The following is a 15,672-nucleotide window of genomic DNA, read 5'->3' on the forward strand; positions in this document are numbered from 1 at the left end:
AAGTAAAGAGACGCTTGATTTGTTCTCTCGTGTTTGTCCTTACAGGCTCCGGTAGAAACATGGCGTCTCGCTGCTAACAGTGGCTATGCAACCGCGGCCCGCGACCATGTTATTTTACATGACTTTTTGAAACACTACGAAAATGAAACAAAAACTATTATACAGCGACTAGACAATGCAGGAGCACATAATATGTATAAAAAAGTGGATTTTGGGTTATATAAACCCATAAATACTACACATTGTCCCTTTAAAGTACAAAAAGTGCATCATGATATTATATCATTATATTATATGAAACATTATATAATCATATTCGTTCTGTTCCTGTTCCACACAAGATTACATGAAGTTTATCTTTTTTCCCCCTTCATGTATTGACCTCGTTTTTCAACAGCACCTGCTTACAACTCAAGTCTGGAAAAAACAAAGCCAGTCCTCAAGGACAATCACTACCTTTATTTAACAGACAGAGAATCTCAAAGGATTGTAAAGCAAAAGCTCTGTAGGTTTTTAGATGAAACAGATCATCACACAAGACTCGTCACTCTTCACAGAATAAACAATGCGGTGAGATGTATGCTTTCAATGAGGCGCCGACCCCTTGTTTCACCAAGGAAAACGAGACGGTAAATCAATAAAGATAAAGTTGATGTGAAGAAATCTGCTGACACTTTCGTCAATGAATAAAAACTAGACGGAAATGTTAGGATGGGACGAACTGGTAAGAGATCCAAGCAGACTAAGCTCTTTGCGAGGTACGGAGGTTAGGTCGATCTACACGGATGTCCACACGGAGGAGGACACACGAGGAAGAGAGAGAAGAGACGACGTATGGTGGACTTTCACGTACGATGTTACGTGAGACGAAACTCTTTGTAAACGATGTGGAGACAAACTCAAAATGAAAAAAACACGACAAATCTGAAGCGACATTTGGAGGCTAGTTGATTTCCATTTATCCTCTTCTGTTTTCTTGCCACAACTCTGCCCAAACTTGAAAAACTGCTTAATCAATTTGGTAAAAGGTGCAAAGGAAACTCAATTCTTCTTAATCTTTGGATTATTTCCTCGAAGATGGTTTGGTTTGATGGTTTCAACTGGATATAATTGGAATAGTGGTATAGGTTGAATAGGTTGATAACCTTTGAAGATAAACAAGAAGACATGCTTCAGTTTATACATAAACTCAAATAAACACCAATAAAGTACTTCTAAGGAACGTCTACTTGAATCCCAAAAGCAAACAGTCATTTAAACCATCATATGATCTCAAAAACTAATAAAGTAACAATATACAATATCTTCATACTTAAAGTAGCATTGTTCTTGACTTTAAAGTTCTCCTCAAGGTTCCAAAGTACAAAACATAGCATTAGCATTTAGCATACTTTTCCCCTGCCTCAGCTCGCTTGGAAGCTCGTCAGGGGAGGTACTAAAAAAAACACACCAGATACCAGGTACTATCACCAAGCAAAGAAAAAACAAGAGGAGCCGAGCCGAGTCATGCTGGAACTGTGCAGTGGAAAAGCGTTGTAACTGTAAGCAGAGGTGGAAAAAGTACTAAAATATTGTACTCAAGTAAAAGTACCATTACTTTGTTGAAATATTACTCAAGTAGAAGTGAAAGTAGTCATCTGAAAATGTACTCAAGTAGAAGTAAAAAGTAGTTCATTTGAAGTGAGTAAGTAAAAGTTACTTAGTTACTTTGCGTGGGGTGTGAGGGGAGTAGAAATATGACAAGGGCTCAGAAATCCAAAACTATTTTGGAGCCCACACAGGATATTACGTCACGAAATATTACAAACTCTATGTTCACGCGCCAGTGCTGGTGCTAATCACATCATCATTCGTCTGGTTCTGGTGTATATTTTCCCCCTGTAGGTCTTCATTGTGCTGAATTTTTATTTTTACTCAATAACGGATAGGATTTATAAAGTAACTAAGTACAATACTTGAGTCAACACGTACCCAAGTAAAATACAAAATCCTGACTTTAAATTGTACTTAAAAAATACAAAATACACAAAAAAAAAGTATTCAATACAGTAACTTGAGTAAATGCATTTCGTTACTTTCCACCTCTGCATGTTACACACAAACTCAACCAAAGGCAAAGTATAGTCATCCACATTCAGAGTTGCTCTTTCCTACCTGTTTGCGTCTTCAAACTGATCAGGAGCTGTGGATTCTTTGTTTCCTTGGAGCAGGTGAGTGAGCGAGCTGAGCTGCCTCCAAACATTTCCATGCCATGCTTTCCTGACTGGGTGCACCGGTGTATACAGTCCCTCTAGGAACCATGCTGAGAGTTTTGTGTCTGAGTGTGTCTTGAACAATCCTTAACCATAACAAGTGTAAGACCCATGGTTGTAAATTTTAAAGTTAACTTTAGCCATCCCAAAAAACTATCTGTTATATTTTATTTGTTTTTTTACCACATGTACATAGTCATTGGGTCTTATTGTTCAGTCTCACAGTGTTAGTGGATGTTACATTTGTTTATAAGTCCCACTTTATGGCCATGAACGCACACAACTTTTCAAGATTTCCTCCGAACAAAATCTCTTAGTTTCATTGGACTGGATTCATCAGATTAAAGTAAGTAAAATGTCTTTTATATTTTTTTTGGATGTTATTATAATGTGTAGAGCATGTACATATTTAGTTATTGTGAAATGGATGCATCAAATTTCATTTAGAGCTTGTTACATATTTGTTGTAATTTTACAACACTGGGTCTTGGTGGTAGCAAAAATAGCAGGCTTGTTGCAGTGGACACAAACAGGTTGTATTCCCTCCACTACACCACTGCCTGAAACATAGCATTTTCTTTATACATGAACAGTATACATTACATACATTATACCCTTGTGTTGTGTTCTGGTCAAATTTGACTGTTTTTAAAGTTTTATGTCTAAAAAAATACATAGTTAATTTGATCAGACTGAGCTAAAATCCCATGTCTTTGTCCACAAAGAGGATATCAACAAACAATTCAGTTCTGGGAAAGGTGTAAATGTTCCTGAATGTGGGGTGTGCATGTAAGTGGGGGTTTGCATGTTTTTCTTTTAGTATGATAAGTAGAGACCATAGGCTCAGACAATTATATTTACATTTAGGGCATTTAGCAGATGCTTTAGTCCAAAGTGTCTTACAATCAGCAGACAGTATTGTCTGCCTTGAAAACATTTCTACCCAGAGGACTTGGTCCACCACCCTATCTATTCCTTCAGGTTATGTACTACAATATACAAAGCATATTTATACATGTTAATTCATTGCTTTTTTTTCCAGAATGCCACCAGCAAGAGCTGTGATACAGTGTGCAGGATGTGATTGATATCATCCAAACTGGAGAGAGTGAAGTTGAGATGGAACTCAATGACACTGATGAGAGTGATGAAGACTCAGGTGAAGATGTTTGTCAACAAGTGGACAAAGAAAACCAACCACCCATGGACTGTCCAGCTGATAATTACATGGACTTTGAGCCAAAAACAAACAAACACATCATGCACCGTGACAGGTGTCGCTGGCCGAAGAAATATTTCATCAGTCCCAACACAGATTTCTCTGGTCTGGATATGATCTTAAGGCAAAGAGAGTCCAGCAACACAGACAGTGACATCATGAAGCCTCTGAATGCTCAGAAGAGACCATCCAAGAGATGTGCACACCTGTTATTGGACGTACACAAGGACATGAAGACAGGGAGAGGATGCTGCAATAAAGGATTCACCAACACACAAATGCAGCAAGTGTGTTGTTCACCTTTGCTTTTCAGAGGACAAGAACTGTTTTTAGGACTTTCACTAACAATGAAAGTTTGTCATGAAAAGAAAAAAGGAATGAAGAAGTTGCTAGAAAAAGCTAGAGTTTTATCCTGTTTATTTATTTATGTATTTATTTTTAATAAATTATTTCATAAAAATATGACTAATGTGTGATTATTTTTAAATGTTATATACATTTATGGAGCTAAGTAAGCAATCAAACTTGCAAATAAACCCTTAGTTGTTGTGAATTGTTGTTCAGACAAAGTGAGTAAAAAGACAGAAATTCTGCTACCACCAAAGCCCAACGTTGTAAAATTACAACGTTTCTCTAAAAACGTACATAAACATTTTTTTTCCAAAAACTCTTTGATTTCTGCATCTAAGGCCTCCTACAACAACATCTGAATGGTCAAATAATTTTTTTTTAGGTTTTTCTTAATTTGGGTCTTACAGGGTTAATGTCTGACCCTCACCTTGTACGCAACCGGATGTGCCCGGAGCAGGACGATCGGTTGTTCAGGAGAATCGCTGCTTACGTAACTATTACGGGATTTTCAGTGATCTCGTTGAGCCCCGAGATTACAATAAAACACAACGTTCTCAGCAATGGCTGAACTGTTTGTTTAGAACCGTCAGGCTTCATAAACATAGTAATGACGCAGATACACACTAAAAAAACAGCGTTATTAGGAACTTCCGGTCTAGTTCCGCTTTAAGATAGTGGGTGTTAAGTATTCTCAGCATCCTGTCTACGATGCAGAGAGACAGTGAGTGGAGGTGAAAGCAGAGTCTGTGTTGTCCACCAACCACCACAGTGGACAAGCCTCCAACACAGAGACAGAAAACTGCAATAAAAACAGGTTCTGACTTTGAACACGACTGTGGCTTTTTTTTTAATGAATCTTTTAAGTCACCTGAGAATATCTATATACCTCATCACTGGTGAAAGACGTTTTTATTGCTACATGTAATACAGTATCTACATCTTATAGATTTTTAATAACATAGTTACATCCTGACTGGGGGAAAAATAATAAAATACAGAGAAATGAGACCATTTATCATCCACATTATCATCCACACTTTTCTGGTGTTTTTTTTTTTTTTGTTGCAGGCACTTTGTAATTTTGTACAGATATAAAGGGATAGTGCAGGTTTTAGTTTTTAGTGCTGGGCGCTAGGTTAACGCACGTTAACGCATGACATGTTTCCATGACGACTGACCAGAAAAAGACATCATGTTTATGTGCCGCGACACCAGAGTCCAGGCACCAGTTACCAGTTAGCTCTGTTAGCTAGGTTAGCTGCATTAGCTTGTTTAGCGCCGTTAGCGTGCCTACAGTGGCACAATCCGGAGTCCTGCAGGTCTTTTTCCGGTCAGTCGTCATGGAAACGCGGCATGCGGCATGCAAAAAATATTTATAAAAGCAAACATTTTTTATAAATATTTTTTTTATAAATAAAATATATTTTTTTCAAAATGAATGAAATAACATGGAAAAATTAAAAAGTATGTGAAAATACAAATGTCAAGAACAATAAAACACTGTAAATAGCTTTGAAAAAACTTAGTCACATCAACTTAGTTTAAAAAAATACATTACACTGTAAAGAACCTACATTATAAAACAATATAAATATATAGAACAATAAAACTGTATACAGTATAAGACAGTGATGTCTGCTTTTAGCAAAACAAACTTTTTGAAAGTGGAAATTCACAGACTTCTTATCAGTAATTTTTATTAATAAATATAAATGTCCAGGTACTGTATATCTAAAAACATTAGAAATATGATTTATTGTTGTGAATAGAAGCCTTCCTGTCTTGTGTTCAAAATATTTTTTAATTAAGAGAAAAAAAATCATAATTTTAGAGGGTTGTTCATATTTAATAGTTGTATATATAATAGTAAATATATGACGATTTTAAAATTCATGGATCACAATTTGCAAAATTCTGTAAATGTATTTGAAGACCCCAAATACATCTCCCGTGACCCATCTGTGGGTCCCGACCCAGTGTTTGGGAACCACTGTTTTTTTAGTAACATGCATACAATGTTACCAAACTTCAATTGTTGTGAAATGGGTTTTCAGCTCATCGTCGTGATGTGAAAAGTTTGGGGGGAAACATGAAGAAATAATAGTGTGTATGGAGGTGAAAGTTTCCAACAGAAACATCCGGAAATGTCTGAAAACATCAACCCACACACACACACACACACACACACACACTCACAGACCTGACAAGACAGAAACAGAGATCACACTAATTGGTTGAGCTGACATTTTGTTTTAATAACCTAACATGACGTCTGTAGCTCCACTGCTGTTATAAATAAAGTTGAACTCGCAATAACGCCGTACGTTAATCAATTTTAAATTAATTACGAGCTTGTAAACAGCGACTCCTCGTCTGTGTTCAACGACACTCGTCACAGGAAAAGGTTGCCGACTCCTTTAGAACCTCACTGGTTAATTAAAAAAATACTTTCCTCAGATGTAATTAAGCAAAAAAAACAAACAAGTGTGTGACAGCGTCTGAGTCCTTAAATAATCTGGGTTTCAGGTTAGACTTGGTTGGTTTCTGGGTCAGCTGTGGCCACGTCTGACCAGACTAACTCTCCTCATGGCCTAAATACTCTCACACAAAGTGGGACACACACAGCAGAACGTGTGTGTGTGTGTGTGTGTGTGTGCGCGTGTGTGTGTTTCTGGAACAGACTTTTTCCTCAAATGGCGGGTCTTGACCCCCAAAAGTGGGTCCCTGGGCCAAATGAGTGGTACCATGTGAAAATAGTTTGCATGAATAAAAAGTTAAAAAGAAAAGCATTTTTAAAAAGAACGGTTTTTTTTAATTGGGTCATGACATTCTTACATTTGGGAAAAGCTGCACTCACTAAAGGCAGGAAGTCTTTTGTTTGAAAAAGGCTGATGGCTCTAGCCATGGCAAACCAGACCTACATCAAGATGTTTGCTCTGGGCTCACACACAATTGGCAAGACTCAATCCGAGGATAAACGGTTGTTTTTCAAATTCCATCGGCACGCAATAGGATATCGCTGCAACCAATCAGAGCGAGGAAGAAGGCGACGTACTCTGAGGGACGGAAGAGAGTCCATGGGCAAGTGTTCTGCGTATGTTGTGTTGTGGAAAAGTTTGATGAAAAGATTTCTCTAAGTCAACAAATGTTGGGGTCATGTAGCCCAACCACTGTTGACGTTTTTTGCGCAAAGAAAGATCGGTAAAGTCAAACAGAATTTGCGTCTCACCCTTGAAAGTGACTTTGCCGGTGAAATGGAGACGGGTGGACGATGAAAAGAGCGAGGAAGCCTCCGCACAATTTTATCACGATATTGGAAAATACTTAAATACAGAAAAAGAGATTACTGACAAATCATAGTAACTTTATGGGCTACTCTCCGAGGAAGAAAGTCATGGGTTACCTGAGTTTCCCCTGTAACTCGAATCAACAAAAGAAAGACACAACCACACAGTATACAGTATAAGACAGTGATGTTGTCTGCTTTGGGGTCGTACCTATGTTCCCCGGGTCCTATGTTCCCCGTTTTTCCCAAAAAAGGTCCACTTTGTATGTGACAGGGGAACATAGGACCCTTTTTTTGAAAAAGGGTAGGGTTAGAATTAGGGTTAGAGAAAGGGTCCTATGTTCCCCGGTCACATACAAAGCGGGGAACATAGGACCCTTTTTTTGAAAAAGGGTAGGGTTAGGATTAGGGTTAGAGAAAGGGTCCTATGTTCCCCGGTCACATACAAAGCGGGGAACATAGGACCCGGGGAACATAGGACCCAGGGAACATAGGACCCGGGGAACATAGATACGGTCCCGAAACATGCTAGTTAGCATACCAAATGTTCTGCCGACGTCCTGCGACTTTTCAGGCCGACTTAACCTTTTTTCGATTAAAAGTAGAGTTCTGGGACAATTGTTCTCCCTGTTGCAGATATATTTTTTTTTCTCTGACAGATGCATCACATTAGCAACATTAGCAACTCTTGCTACGTCGTCAGCCATGACAGATGCTGCTCTGCAAACCTCAGATAGCTTACCAAGCGTCAGGCGACGCCGTTAAAAACAAATCGTTTTTGTTTGAGAAATGCTCTCTGCTTTGCAAACGTTAGCGATGATCTGACAAACGTATTGAAACAAAACGTAAGAAAAACAGAGAATGCTAATGATATTTGACAGTATGATGGAGGGAAACGTGTCATGAAATAGCAGAAGTCTCATAGCATCACCATGAGACGGCTTCATTACGCAGCCACACAAGCTGTTCCCGGTGATAGATTGCCCATCAATAATGCATCAGACTGTGACTGACAGAACTCTTCAGCTGCCAGAAGGAAAATGATCAGAAAAAACACGTTGTTCGTCCTCTGACAGACTTTTTTCAGCTTGATTTCTTCCCCCCCTAACTGCCAAAACCCAACACTTGAGTCAAATCAGCGTTTTAATGTCTTGCAATCTGCAGCAGAATAAGCTCCGCCCTCGAGACTTGAGCACACTTCTACAAAACAAAAACGCTGCTCCACCTGACCATAATCTGTCACAGCGCCGTAAAACATGCAAGTGACTGGAATGACAATGCAAATGAGACGCTGGCTCCTCCTCTGCAGCCGTTACATCACAGTCATATTACAGCTGTCGTCGTCAGTGTGAACGGAATGAGAAGCGTTGCATGTGATTTAACGGCCAACGGACCTGAGGAGAATTTAGAGCAGCTAATTCCATCGTGAAAAATCAGCATGTTTAGCTTGCAGGGGACACAGGAATTTGTTGATCAAGTGTAAATATGTTATTTTGTGAATTCAGTCTTTGAAATCCTTTCTTCAGATCTATTATCAAATTTATAAGATTTTAAATTGAATTTAAATATCTCTAATGTGTTTTAAGATACACAGAATGTGGAAATTTGTAGAAATTAGTCAAAAATTCTGAAAGTAACTTCTTCAAATCAACTACGTTAACAATTAATTGATAGTACGAATACGATTTTTATAATTGATGAATCAGTTTGCGTGACAAAGCAGTCGTCTGAGCTACTTGTGAATATTGTGTTTCTTTGCTCCAAATAACAAAGAAATCATTAAAAAAAGTATTTAATTTTGACATTTGATAAACATTATCATCATCAAACATTTCCGAGAAAATAAAAGCAACATTGAGCTAGTAAAGTGAGCCGACAGCAAACAGGAACTAGGAACGACAAGGAAACTCCTGTCTCCACCCACCTCTGCTCTGCTGCTGCATACACACAAACGCTCCCTCAGTCAGGTCAGAAGAGAGAAGTTACATACTGCAACAGGCCTGAGGAGCATTTAGAGCAGCAAATTCCATAAAGGAAAAATCAACATTTTTAGCTAGTAGGAGACACAAGTGCTTGTTTATCCACTGTAACTTTTAATATGTTATTTTGTGAATTCAGTGTTTGAAATCCTTTCCTCAGATTCATCTTGGTGACACAAACGTGCCAAAAGAGAGGCAGCAGTAGACCAGAGCCATCTGTGTCTCTGTGAGCCCAAAATGCTAAATTTTCTCTATGGACTGTTGAACAGCGAGATGAAGCAGAAAACACAATCTGAAGATGTTGTCGACTTAAGCCGGCGTGAATTTTATTAAGGGGGTGTTTTATTACGTGGATAAAATCATCTCGCATGGTGCACTGGTTCTGGTGTGTCTTGAGATCGTCATTGGCTTTGCAAAATTCAATATAGTTTAAAACACTAGGTGGTAATTAGAGCTATGACCTAGCTAATAAATGTGGTTTTAACACCAGTAATCATGTGTGTCATTACAGTACAGTTCTATTGTTTGATTTAAAATTCAAAAAAGCACACAGGTGTGCAGCACGTCTACTGAAGGATACCAAGGGTTTGACAGCGTGAGTATGTATAGGACGCTCGTAAAGGAATCCCATATTACATTAGGGAATAAGGGACACGAAAGGACATATTCTGTTCTGTTCATTCCAGCAATAAAACCGCTTTAGCGCTGATTTCCTGTCATTTATATTTCCCCAGAAACGGCCGGAAAATTGAATCAAAGTGGCTTCCTGAGGAATCCCATTTTCAGGGATTAAACGCTGACGACACCGTACCATAAACCACCACTTTTCACACTTAACAATCCAAACGAAAGCCGCCCACAAGCACCGCTGAACACGTCAGCGGCAAACAAAGGGATTTTAGGACGCGAGCCTCCTCACGCCTCCTTGGTTTGGATCCAGAAATAAACCTGTGAGTGTTTACACCAATCCAATTATCTTACATATAATATATTTTAAATCCTCCCTCCTTCCTCGCACAAAGTTCTCCTCAGTTTCAAATGTCACAGGGACACTTCAGGTTTTCCGGCACGCTGCGCTTAAAGGCTGAGTAATGTGCAGTTAAATGAAAATTAAATACCAAATTGAATGTGCTGCTGAATCATCGCTGGCCCTGCCTCATGCATCACATTCATATTTGGACAAGTATTAGTTTGTCTGCAACAGTAGCGCGACCTTTTTAAACCAACCGCTGGACTGTGAAGGAGGCGTAATGGTTTTGTCCATGTAAATGTGAGTGAGGGTGTGGTGAGTTAATGAAGAGGTCTCTGTGCACGTCCCAATTTAATGAATGAATGAATGAATGAATGAGTTAATGAATTATTTATTTTGCTTTGTTTTGTTCTTGGGGGAAAAAAATGTCAAAGTTCTCAAAATCAGTGACCGACCTATAAAATTATGGAGGACCAAAAATGACAAAATAATAAATAAATACATTCAAAAAGCAATACATTTTCATAATGAAAAGGGCTATTTCTGTATGTTTACACATATTTATGACTATATATTTATATATTTGTACATTTATTAATTGATATATATATTTATTTATTAATTTATATATATGTATATATATATATATATATGTGTATATATTTATTTCTGTACGTCTACATTTCTACACAAAACAAATAACATCACTATTTTTGTAATTTAAATAATATTTCTAATGTTTTTTAGATACACAGTATGTGGAAATTTTAAGACAACGTTCAAAAATTCGGATAATTCTGAGATTTACTTTTACAAATCAACTACATTAACGATTAATTGATAGTACGACAATTAATCGATTACTAAAATAATCGTCAACTAGTTTGCTAATCGATTGTATCAGTTTGAGTGATAACAGTCGTCTGAGCTTCTTAAATGTGAATGTTTCCCGGTTTCTTTGCTGCAAATAGCAAAGAATTCATAAAAAGTCATTCATTTCGACATTTGATAAACATCATCATCATCAAACGTTTCTTCGTTTATGATCCTGTATTGATCATAAAAAACATAATTGTTTTCATAGGAGTATTTAAATATCATGTCACCCGGTGACACATGCTGCACACAGGAAGTGATGTGCAACAGTAACATTGAGAAAGTAAAGTGAGCTGACTGCAAACAGGAAGTAGGAAACTTCTACTCCTGTCCAGCAGTTTGATGCGATAAATGCTTCCTGTCTCCACCCGCCTCTGCTCTGATGCTGCATACACACAAACGCTCCCTCAGACAGTTTAGCAGACGAATATCAAATAAGGGGAGAAGTTACATATTGCAGCTTTAAAACAAACCCGACGTCCTGTTTGTGTGTTTGTGATTATTTTCACTGGCCCCAGTTTTCAAAAGCACCTAAAGACTCCACTGATTAAAAATCAATGTCACGAACCTCCTTCAGCTTAAAAGTTGTCTCCAAGAAAACATCATGACCTCAGTCGATGCTGAGGTGGATTTGAACAGCGAGCAGTCGCCGCCGCCGCCGGCACCGCAACAACACAAACACAAACACCACACGGGCTGAATTTTGAATCGACAGTGGTGTCACTGAGGTGAAACTCCTCTGAAGCAGTCACCCCCCTCCTCCTCCCACTGATTCTGCAGCCTGAACACCCCATAATATACCCCATAACAGCCCAGGCTGTACATGGCTATTATTATTTATAAGAATATGGTTTGAACAATGACCCTCAGATTAATATAGCATATTCCAAAACCGGACAACGGGACGATGTTTCTGTGAATAATTCAGACGCCAGTGAAAGCGACTCCTGTGTCCCCATTTGTGTCGTTGCCATGGTTACACGGCCAACTGTGGCAGCAAACTTTCACAGCATAGAAATAGCTCAAAGGTAGATCATGTGAGAAATGCATTGTATTAAGTCATACAATGTTTCAAGAGTTTTTATGAACGTTAACGGAAAGCCACAGATCTGAAGGACGACAATAGTTTTCCCTGAGCCGTTGAGCCAGGCACATGCACAGAAGATTATCTACGTGTATATAGATTATACTTTCATAAACTCGTGTCCAGGTACGTGAGCGTCATAATTAGTGGCTCGTAAACGACTGGAGGTTTGAATTTCTCATTAAGCTGTGGTGCCAAAGGTCGTCACTGTAATAACATGTGAAGTGGTTTGGTCCATTTTCAGCTGCCCTTGGTGGTTTAGAGGTGGGAGAGTGAAACACAGGCACCTGCAGCTCATGACAGAGATTCTGAGGGCGGACACGCGATACTGAGGAAGAATCAGTACAATATTGTGTGTGTGTGCGTGCGTGTGTGTGCGTGTGTGTGTGCGTGTGTGTGTGTGTGTGTGTGTGTCTGAGAAAATACTGAGGGTTACAGTTCCCTTCATTATTATGAACAACATTAAAATACTGTGACGTAAAAAATCCTTCACACTAATACTACTACTAATAATACTACTAATACTACTGATAATAATACTAATACCACTACTACTACTACTCATAATACTAATAATAATACTAATACTACTACTACTACTACTGATAATAATAATAATACTTATACTCACTGTGCGAAATACAGGGGGGTCTGGGGGGTTAGACCCCCCTGATTAACCTTCAAGACCCCCTGAAAGCCTCAAATGCTAAATTTTAGGGGGGTCTAAACATGTTACAGTGTAATTGTAAAGCATGTTTTTTTCCTAAAGATTTTTTGTAATTTCAGTTTTACATAAATGATCTACATACATAATACACTTTGCATGCTTTCTCATCCTTTTTAACCAGACAAAATGTCAATTATTTTTATTTCTAATTGTGTATTTTTAATGTTTTAATTATTTGCTTTACAAATGGCGCTGTGGAAAAAGCCCACATCTGACAGGGAAGATAGCCAATACTGCAGCGTGACACCTGGGGTGGTGAAACAGTATTGTGCAACAAATGGGAGATGGAGACCCCCCGATTGTTAATGGCTATTTCGCACACTGCTTAAGAGATATGCAAATATTTTCAACGGATCCTTGTTCAGGGCGATGACGACTATTATCAAGGTAAATTTCAAATCATTCTGAGATACTTTTTGTTTTTGAGAAGAAAGTCAGCTCACTGTCAAAGTGTATCAGGGAAAATGGATCATGTCTTGATTTTCAAAAATTCATTAAAATTATTTCTTACTACTATTTAAAATAATAATATTACCAAGAGGACAGAGGATGTTACCAACCCTGTGAAGTCCCGTCAGACAAACTATGTTTTGTAAACGTGGGCTATACAAATAAAGATTGATAGATTGATTGACTTCTTCTACAAATAATAATAATACTACTCCTAATACTAATAGTACTACTACTTATTCTAATAATAATTATAATAATAATAATACTATTATGACTACTAATACTACTACTTATACTAATAGCTCTACTACTAATAATAATAATAATAATGATATTGCGACTACTCCTACTACTATTACTACTAATAATAATAATAACATTACAATACAACTACTAATACTAATACTACTACTACTACTATAACTACTACTAGTACTAAAACTACTAATACTAATTGTATTAATACTAATACTAATAATACTATTGAAACTACTGATACTACTCCTAATAATACTACTACTACTATTACCACGACTACTATTACTAAATCAAGGCAATCAGAGATGGCAGACTTCACCCCATTCACGCAACAAACCTCTGGTGCCCCCTGCTGGTCATAGTGGCAAGTGCAGGTGTGGAAACACAAAGAAACAGACAGACACACAGTATTCACAGGAATTAAATAAAAAATTATAAAAAGTTGAATTTTAAAAAAAAAAGAAAAGTTCAATAAATATCGAGTTAGAGAGAATAATTATTCTCATTTTCATTCAAAAAACATAATTAAAATGATTCCTGTGTGATATTCGTGCATATCTGTAAGAAACAAAGATGTTCTCTGTAGAATAAAATGTGTAAACATCAAGACAGTAATGAATATAAAATGATATTTTAACACTCGCTGTGACACTCGATAAGATTTCGATCAGCCCCAACTTTTACCAGTCATATTTTTATTCTCATCACACCTCTAGCGCTCAGTTGAGTCAAGGTTTTTAATAAGTTTGTGCACTCAGGAAACTCTCCCTTTAATCTAATGTTGCAGCTCAGACGTTGACGACATCGTCTGTCACATTCCCCGCTCGCTGTGAGAGTTCAGTCTTCAGGTGACTCACACCTCTCTCTCCCAGGTACGACGTGAACAACATTCACATTTTTACTCAGAGCTGTTAATGAAAAACACGACGTACGCTCAGACCTGTAATAAGGAGGGCACCAAACGCCCGTCTCCAGCACAGGAGAAAGTTAATATTAGCCTGTGAAATGAGTGTTTATTCCCGCGCGGCCACTATCAGATTGTGTTCTCGAAACAGCTCGGACTGATTTAGGCTAAATAACCTTACACATGCTTCTGCATTGCCTTTGCACTTCCTGCGACATCGAGGAGAGAGCGCCCTCCGAGAGCTGCTCCACATGTGTGTTTTTTTTTTTTAATTGAAACCTGAGCAGCTGACGCCGTCACGTGTCGTCTTGGAGAGACTTTGTGTGAAAAAAATGTCATGGATTCTCGTTTTAACTGTGACGCTCTGAAACTCCTCATCCTGTAACAAGAGGCGTCTCTGCTGCTGTTAGGAGCTATTTCTCACAACCAGAGATTTACAAGTTATGGCGTTTTTCTACTGTAGTCCCAGCTCCCCTCGCCCCGCCCCCCATAGCCACTGCAAAGCCACTGTTAGCAGCGAGACGCCATGTTTCTACCGGAGCCTGTAAGGACAAACGCGAGAGAACAAATCAAGCGTCTCTTTACTTGTAGCAGGAAGTCCCGCCTCCTCTCTCTCCGCTTCGTCTGCTACGGCCGCGGTAGCTCGCCCTCTCCCTCGCCTCACGAACCTCATCTGCTGACACGGAGAAAGACGACGAGGACGACATTTGACCGGCTGAGGATACCGTAGCGCTCAGGGAAGGGAGGGGGTGAGCAGAGGAGCAGTTCTTTGTTGTAAATTTCAGCCTCTCCTCTAGATGGCACTATAAACTACTTACTTCACCTTTAAGTTTAAACATATTTCACAACATATTACCTACACACAAATAAGTAAATTAACGAATGACCAAGAGCGCAGAGCTCACTCTCTCGCTCACTCTCTCTCGCTCGTCTCTCTCTCTCTCTCTCTCTCTCACTAATATGCAATCAAAAGTCAGAGACATTTTACACAAAATAACATTATAAATATTGTATAGTATAATACAGTAGTGTATTATAGTCCATTATATTAGTATGATATAGTGTGGTATAAGTACAGTATAATATAGCATAGCATAGCATAGTACAGTATACTATAGCAAAGTATAGTATAGCATAGTAGTAGTATAGGATAATACAGAAGTATATTATAGTTGATATAGTAGTATAATATAGTGCGGTAAAGTACAGCATAGTATATTATAACATAGCATGGTATAGTATAGCATAGTATATTATAGTTGATTATAGTATAATATAGTGTGGTAAAGCATAGCACGGTATAGCATAGTATA

This window comes from Microchirus variegatus, assembly GCF_963457635.1.
Source record: "Microchirus variegatus genome assembly, chromosome: 14".
Taxonomy (NCBI): domain Eukaryota; kingdom Metazoa; phylum Chordata; class Actinopteri; order Pleuronectiformes; family Soleidae; genus Microchirus; species Microchirus variegatus.